This window comes from Gorilla gorilla, chromosome 21 (genome assembly GCF_029281585.2).
Source record: "Gorilla gorilla gorilla isolate KB3781 chromosome 21, NHGRI_mGorGor1-v2.1_pri, whole genome shotgun sequence".
NCBI lineage: Eukaryota > Metazoa > Chordata > Mammalia > Primates > Hominidae > Gorilla > Gorilla gorilla.
Window position 1 is genome coordinate 32,714,464 of NC_073245.2, and position 8,203 is coordinate 32,722,666.

The 8,203-nt window shown below is 46.6% G+C and overlaps 1 pseudogene; it reads right to left on the minus strand.

The window, feature by feature from the left end:
- Positions 1–5,569: 5,569 nt before the first annotated feature.
- On the minus strand, positions 5,570–6,935 carry LOC101143119 (keratin, type I cytoskeletal 18-like; annotated as a pseudogene).
- Positions 6,936–8,203: the final 1,268 nt, after the last annotated feature.

Here is an 8,203-nt window from a genome sequence, read left to right on the forward strand (position 1 = left end):
ATAATTATCGTTAATTTTTTACCTACAAAAACATGCAGTGGGCACCTCAAAACTGTGTGGAGCAGGCGGGCCATGTTTGTTGACATGGGAGCACCTTGTGCATTGAAGTGCATGTGACATTCCGTGTGATTCACTCTCGAAAGCCAGTATCACCCCAATCACTTTACAACCAAAAACACATCTAGACATTTCCAAAACACCCCCTGGAGAGGAGTTTTCACCCCCTGTTTTCACTAAGAACCACTGATTAGGGCATGCAGTAGCATTAACCCAGTGCCTTAGATTGAAGTTTCCCAGAAGCTGATGGGAGCATGGAGCTGTGTGCAGGGGTTTATATAGAGTGTGATTCCAGGAAGCAGGGGTGGAGGGAGAATGTCTTTTCATGGTCACCACTGTGAGCCACTGGGGCTTGATTTCACTGGGATCTCCCAAGAGTAATGCAGAAAGTCGCCAGAATCTGATGGGAGGCAGGAGCATTTACCTACTAACTCCTGGCCCCAAGCGATTGAGAGTTACCTTAGGATAAGTTTGTCATAATTTTGAGCTCACCTGTGCACAGAGCCTGGCACATTGAGACACTGTCAGCATGAAGTGAGTCCAAGTCCAAACATAATTGTGCACTCTGGCAGCAGGGGGCTGAGAGTATGTGGCTCCAGGAACAAGGCTCAGTGGCACCACTTCTAGGGAGAGGCATGATGATTATCTAAGAAGGCCTCAGATGTACTGGCCAACCAGCTTAAAACCAGCTCAGGGAGTCTTTGGAGAGGCCATGTAGTTGGGCAAATGTGAAAACCCAGAACATTTTAGATCTGAATCAATACAAGGCCAAGACTGTAGCCACTGGGGTAAATCCTAGCCATGTCAGTCCATTTAATGAATCACCTTTCTGCTTTCCACCTTCACGGTAAGCAGGCCTTTGTTTCCTGTCCCCTTGTCCGTCTTTTGTTCCTGGAGAGAAATTCATTCCCCAAAATATTCCCAGGGCAACACCAACACTTGTACCAGAATACTACTTCTAACCTCCCAGTTCTGGGAGGATTCAGCTGGTCTGTGGTTGTAAAGGTCAGGGTGTGGCTTGATCTTTTCTCTCAACTCAATTGAAGTCTGAGATGCAGAAGCCAGGCTGTTCACATTTACAGTAGAAACTGTTCCTGTACCCACAGCACAGCCTCAAGCCCTGGCCGTCAAAGCAAGTTCCTGATTCTCCTGCCATGAAGCTGCTGTGAGAGTGAAAAGGCTGTGGGGCATCTCCAGGCTGAGTGTGAGACGATGCTCCCACAGACTTACTTCCTGCCAGCCACACCTTGGGGAGAAACAAAAGGATGCAATGCCAAGGCAAGGGAGGCTTCGTGGGTGGCGATCTCTTAGTTTGCTCTGGGTTTGTGCTCAGTGCTCAGCAGATGAGGAAGTTGATGGCTGTCTCCAGGCCCCATCTGTCCAAATTGTGCGCATCCTCAGAGCAGGGAGCTGGCACTCACCTCCAGACTCCCAAATCTCCCAGTTAAACTCAGTACACTTCTAATGGGCACCATCTTAGCTCCAGTCCCCTTGAAGCAGACCCTGGGAGTATTCTGGAAGGTGATGCTAGGTCTCTGGAGAGATGGAGGACTGGAAAGAGGAGGGGAAGAGGCCAGGAGCCCATGTAAGGAAGCCTTATGATCTTACACACTGTAGGAAGCTGGGCTCAGATCCCCAGGGACCCACCAAAAACTGGAGAGAACCTCCCACTGGAGACATGCAGGAGGAGACTATTCATCCACTGGTCCCTTGGCCATGGACCAAGTGTTGCCTGGTGATGGTGAGGTGGGTATTAGTTCCCTCACAGGGCAGCCACCGGGATGGCAGGTGGCTCCACAGTCATGCAGTTGGTTCTTAGCAGAGCCGATGTGCACCAGAATTCTCCTGCATGGCCACAAAGTTGTAGCTGTGCATTTGCTCTTTAATGAGTGCATGGCTCATGCTAGGTATATAGGACATGTGATTCTCATCATATCAATTTTTACAGAAAAGAAGATGCAGGTGGCCTGCCTTTTCAGCTGTATCGTCTGTAATGCAACAAGGAGGGTGACAGGGAGGTGCTAGAGACACTCTGAAGTTCCCTATAGTCTCCTTCTGCCAGAAGCCACAGCAGCCTTAGTCACAGGAAGAGTCAATGGTCAGGGTGTGTGGTCCATGGGCACTTCCTGCTGCTCAGTCCTCTGCTCCTCTCAGGGCTGTCCCATGCCTGGGAAGTCCCCTCACATTAACCCTGAGGCAAGCAGGAACTTCCTTGGTTCTCAGCATCCTTCCAACCAGAAAAGGGGCTCAGGTTCTTCTTCCACCCCCATCTCCCATATGCCAAAATTTAACTTGTCCTGAGACCCATTCCACATTTTCTTTGTGAGAAACACAGCCAGAGTGGATCATAATTAAAGAGCGTGGCCTGGTGTGGCAGTATTAGCCATAATTTCTGGCCTGGAAACAGACACTACAGGGAAGCAAGTCATGGAGGAGGGTTTAATGAAGGGGTATGGAGAGCTGTGGGTGGGGTGTGGGGAGTCATGGAGAAGAGTGTAATGAAGAGGTATAGAGAGCTGTGGGCAGGGTGCAGGAAGTCAAGGAGGGGAGTGTAATGAGGTATAGAGAGCTGTGGGCAGGGTGCAGGAAGTCATAGAGAAGAGTGTAATGAGGAGGTGTAGAGAGCTGTGGGCGGGGTGTGGGGAGTCATGGAGGAGAGTGTAATTAAGAGGCATAGAGAGCTGTGGGCAGGGTGTGGAAAGTCATGGAGGAGGGTCTACTGAAGTGATATAGAGAGTTGTGGGCGGGGTGTGGGGAGTCATGGAGGAGACTCTAATGAAGAGGTATTGAGATGGGCGGGGTGTGGGGAAGTCACTGAGGTGCAGTACCCTAGCGGCCAGCAGCAGTGGGGAGCTGCTACTGACCCCAGCAGAACAGGGGGACTCCTAATCTCTGAGAGAGAAACTAGTATTAGGAAGAGGGACTTTCTGATGGGAGCTGCAGCCGTCAGTGGAGGAACAGATACATGGGCAAAGGGAGGGAGCCTGGGGAGTCCCTCCAGTCGTATAACATTTATTTCTGTTTGTCTGTCTCTTCCTGGGCTTCCTTAAGGTCTGCCTTACCCTTTAGCGAACCCCCATCTGTTTTCATTAGCTAGAGTGGATTTTTGTTGTCTGCTTCTGGAAATTTTGATGGAGATACTGTGTTTACATGTTTACATACATTATTCAATTTAATTCATGCAACAAACCCAGTGAAGTGAAAACCCCCTAAACGCTCACATGCACTCTGCCAGTGAAGATGTGGGAGCTCAGAAAGGGTAAGTGCAGCAGACACTGTCAGTGGCTGGGCTAAATCCCCTCCATTCTGAGTTCCACAGGCTAATCAATAGCTGCCTAGGGAGAACACCTCTGCCTGAGGGCATTACTGTTCTGGCTGCAGGATGATGGTGGACCTGAGTTCAGGGCAGGCCAGAGGTGCTGGAAACGCAGTGTCCAGGAAGCAGCCTTCAACCAATGGCAGGTGGGAGCTGGTAGATAAATGTCCTAGTTTCCTAGCTGCTGTGAAGAGAATCTCTCTGGGGTGTAGTCTGCAGTTGTTTCCAGAATTTCCCTGTGAGTTGAGTCCTGATTGCTCCCGGTGGTAAAGAGCTCAATGATACCTCCCATCTTAACTTTCTACCCTTTCCCGTCTCTCCCCAACTCCCCACTCCACTGAGTTTTCTTAGGATCATTTCTCAAAGAAACGACTTGTACTTAATCCTTACCTAGAGGAGGTGGGAAACCAAATCTGAGACATCAAGTTTCTTACCCAAGATTGCCTATCAAGTGTCGGGGAGTTTCAAGCTCTCCAACACTTGATAAAATACAACTAAATGATACTGAGTACATGTGTGTAATGCATGGTACAAGGGCAGAAATTCATAGTTCTAGAGTGTTGGATTTCACGTGGAAATATGGTTTGTGGAATTTTGTATCTCAGAGTGCCAGTGGGAGACTTGTGCTTGTGGATTCCCTAAGCAGGCAAAGGCAGAGAGGAATTAACGAGAGAGATGATGGATGAGAGGGGAGTGATGATGAGGGCAAGCCTCACGGTGGAGGAGGAAGATGGCATCACACTGGGAAAACTGTGGTAGAGTAGGGTATCTAGACAACAAATGGCCAGTCCTCTGGGCACTGGGTTAAGCATTTGAAAAAAGAAAAAGAAACAGAGAAAAAGGGAAACACACAAAAAAGCCTATACACCTTCTGGTAATATTATGCGTGACTATTTATACACATGTTATGGGTTCCTCTGAAAGTATGAAAACATCACGTATGGGTGGCAACTTCACAACAGCAGTTACCCAACAGGAAGAAAGAAAGGAAAAGAGAACAGATAGTTTGGAGCGACTCTGCATGGATGGGATCTGGGTTAATCATCAATTTTTGTTGCTGCTGTTTTGTATCATTAAACTTTATATCTTTTAGTAGCTGAATCTTTATCAGAAACCATTGGGATTTTTGAGTGAATGCCGAACATGTTGAGAACAGGTGAATTCTATAGGGAAAAAACAAACAAACACAAAATACCAGCAACACAATCCTGCAATCTTGTTTTGTCTGTAGGGTGGAGCAAGGGCTTTAAATCCTGCCAGCAACAAAATCAATTACCAATCTTTTTTTAAAAATTATTGCAAAATAGAAATAATGTAAAATTTGTCATTTAACTATTTTTAAGTGTACAGTTCAGTGACATTAGATACATTTACAATGTTGTGTAACCATCACCACGATCCATCTCCGGAACTTTCTCATCTTCTAAGACAGAGTACAGAGTACTCTGTACCTATTAAACAACTCCCCATTCTCCCTTCCTTCAGTTCCTGGAATCCACTGTTCTACTTTCTGCCTCTATGAAGTTGACTACCCTCAGTATCTCATATATATGGAATCATACAATATTTGTCTTCACCTATTATTTTTGACTTATGTAAAATTTCGGTATTTTACACACTTTTTTGGTTTTATTTGTGAACTACAAATAATCCTTTATTAGGATGTATTCATAACACGTTGGTGTTGTAATAAACCTTAAAAAATAGCAGTTTGGAAATAAAAGGTATATACATTAGGATGGAAGAAATAAAACTATCTTTTTCTGCAGATGATATGATTGCCTATATAGAAAATCTGAAAGAATCAACAGAATAACTGAAACTTTAAAATAATTTTATAGCAAGCATGCAGGATACAAGGTTAGTATACAAAAGTCAATCACTTTCCTATATGCCAGCAACCTATGAATGAGTGGAATTTAAAATGAAAACACATTACCATTTACATTAGCAGCCCCAAGTTGAAATATTTAGATACAGATCTAACAAAGTATGTAGAAGGTTTATATGAGGAAAATGACAAAACTTTGATTAAAAGGAATCAAAAGACTAGACAAATAAAAAGTTATTCAATGTTTATAGACAGGACAACTCAATATTTTCAAAATGTCAGTTCTTTACCACTTGACTGGTAGATTCAGTGCAATCCCAATCAAAATCCCAGCAAGTTATTTTTGTTACATAAACTAATTGATTCTAAGTTAGTTTTTTTTTGATCTCTGAACTTTTTATTGGCCTTCTTCTCCCCAAAAGTCCCCTGCTTCTGCTGGCTTTATGTCTCAGAACTTTGGTGTCGTTTGTCTCAGACACCACTTTGCCATCCACTGTTTGGTGGGTGGTGGTCTTTTGGATGGTTTACACGTAGCTGCTGCTGTCCAGGGCATCACCAATATTGAAGTCCTCGCCACCTTCCAGCAGGCGGCAGTAGGTGGAGATCTCAGCCTCCAGCTTGACCTTGATATTCAGCAGGGCTTCCTACTCCTGGGCCTGGCGCTGTCCCTCTGCCCGGGTCTGTGCCAGCTCTGACTTCAGGTGCAGCAGGATCCCATTGAGCTGCTCCATCTAAAGGGTGTAGGGGGCCTCCACCTCCCTCAGGCTGTTCTCCAAGCTAGCCTTCAGATTTCTTATGGAATCCAGGTCGATCTCCAATGACTGGACTGTATGTCTCAGCTCTGTGAGCATCATCTCAGCAGCTCCAACATCGGTGGACTGTGTGGTGACCACTGTGGTGCTCTCCTTAATCTGCTGAGACCAGTACTTGTCCAGCTCACCTCGGTTCTTCTGAGCCAGCTCGTCATATTGGGCCTGGATGTCTGCCATGATCTAGTTGAGGTCCTGAGATTTGGGGGCATCTACCTCCACGGTCAACCCAGAGCTGGTAATCTGGGCTTGTAGGCCTTTTATTTCCTCTTTGTGGTTCTTCTTCATGAAGAGCAGCTCCTCCTTGAGAGCCTTGATCTGTCTCCAGCTGCAGCCGAGTGACATTCGTGTCATCAATGACCTTGCAGAGCCCATGGAGGTCGCTCTCTACAGATTGGATCATGGCCAGCTCTGTCTCATACTTGACTCTAAAGTCATCAGCAGCAAGATGGGCATTGTCAATCTGCAGAACGATGTGGGCATTGCCCACAGTATTTGCAAAGATTTGAGCCCTCAGGTCCTCTATGGTCTTGAAGTAATGCCCCCAGTCTCTGACCTGGGGTCCCTTCTTCTCCAATTGCTCACAGATTTTGCTCTCCAGCCTCTGGTTCTTGGTCGCTGGGCTCCTCACTCTGTCCAGGTAGGAGATCAGGTGGTCATTCAGGCTTTGCCTGGTCTCCTTCTTGTTCTGGATGCCTTCTATTCCTGCCAGACTCCCAGCCATCCCCACAGCCAGGGCTCTGGACACCATGCCGCCCCAGAAGCTGGTGGAGTGGGACATGGAGATCAGGGAACCAGAGGCCCCAGCACCTTCATAGACGCTGGCCTTGCTGCTGATCAGCTGGGCACCATAGCTTGGCGTCTGGACAGAGCCCAGGGACCAGTAGTTGGTGGAGAAGGTGGAGCGAGTGGTGAAGCTCATGCTGTCCGAGGAGGAGAGCGAGAGGACAGGACTCAGGCTTTGCTGACGATCTTGATTTTACATTTATATGGAAAGGCAAAAGACCAAGAATAGCCAACTCAACATTGAAAGAGAAGAAAGTCAGAATACTTACACTAACCAACTTCAGGGCTTACTGAAAGCTACAGTAATCAAGACGGTGGGGTATTGATGAAAGAATAAACAAATAGTTCAAAGTAATAGAACAGAGAGCTAAGGTATAGACCCACATTAATATAGTCAATTACTCTTTGATATAGGAGCAAAGGGGATGCAATGGAGAAATGTTGTCTTTTCCATAAATGGTGCTGAAACAACTGGACATTTCTGTGTAAAAAAAATGAAACTAGATCAAACCTTACATCCTTCACAAAAATTAATCCAATAGAGCATAGACCTAAATATAAAATGCAGAACTATTAACCTCCCAGCAAATAACAGGAGAAAATCAATGACTTGGATATGGCAATATAACGCCAGAGACAAAACCCATAAAAAATAATAAGCTTGATTAATTAAAATTAAAAATTTCTGCTTGGTAAAACACACAGTTAAGAAAATGGGGGGGCAGTTCCAAGATGGCCGAATAGGAACAGCTCCAGTCTACATCTCCCAGCATGAGTGATGCAGAAGATGGGTGATTTCTGCATTTTCAACTGAGGTACTGGGTTCATCTCACTGGGGCTCGTCGGACAGTGGGGGCAGGACAGTGGGTGCAGCCCACTGAGTGTGAGCTGAAGCAGGACGAGGCATCGCCTCACCCGGGAAGCACAAGGGGTCAGGGAATTCCTTTTCCTAACAAAGGGAAGGGGTGACAGATGGCACCTGGAAAATAGGGTCACTCCCACCCTAATACTGTGCTTTTCCAATGGTCTTAGCAAATGGCACACCAGGAAATTATATCCCATGCCTGGCTCAGAGGGTCTCATGCCCACGGAGCCTCGCTTATTGCTAGCACAGCAGTCTGAGATTGAACTGCAAGGTGGCAGTGAGGCTGGGGGAGGGGCACCTGCCATTGCTGAGGCTTGAGTAGGTAAACAAAGTTCAAACTGGGTGGAGCCTACCACTGCTCAAGGAGGCCTGCCTGCCTCTGTAGACTCACCTCTAGGGGCAGGGCATAGCCAAACAAAAGGCAGCAGAAACCTCTGCAGACTTAAACGTCCCTGTCTGACAGCTTTGAAGAGAGTAGTGGTTCTCCCAGCACAGAGTTTGAGATCTGAGAATGAACAGACTGCGTCAAGTGGGTCCCT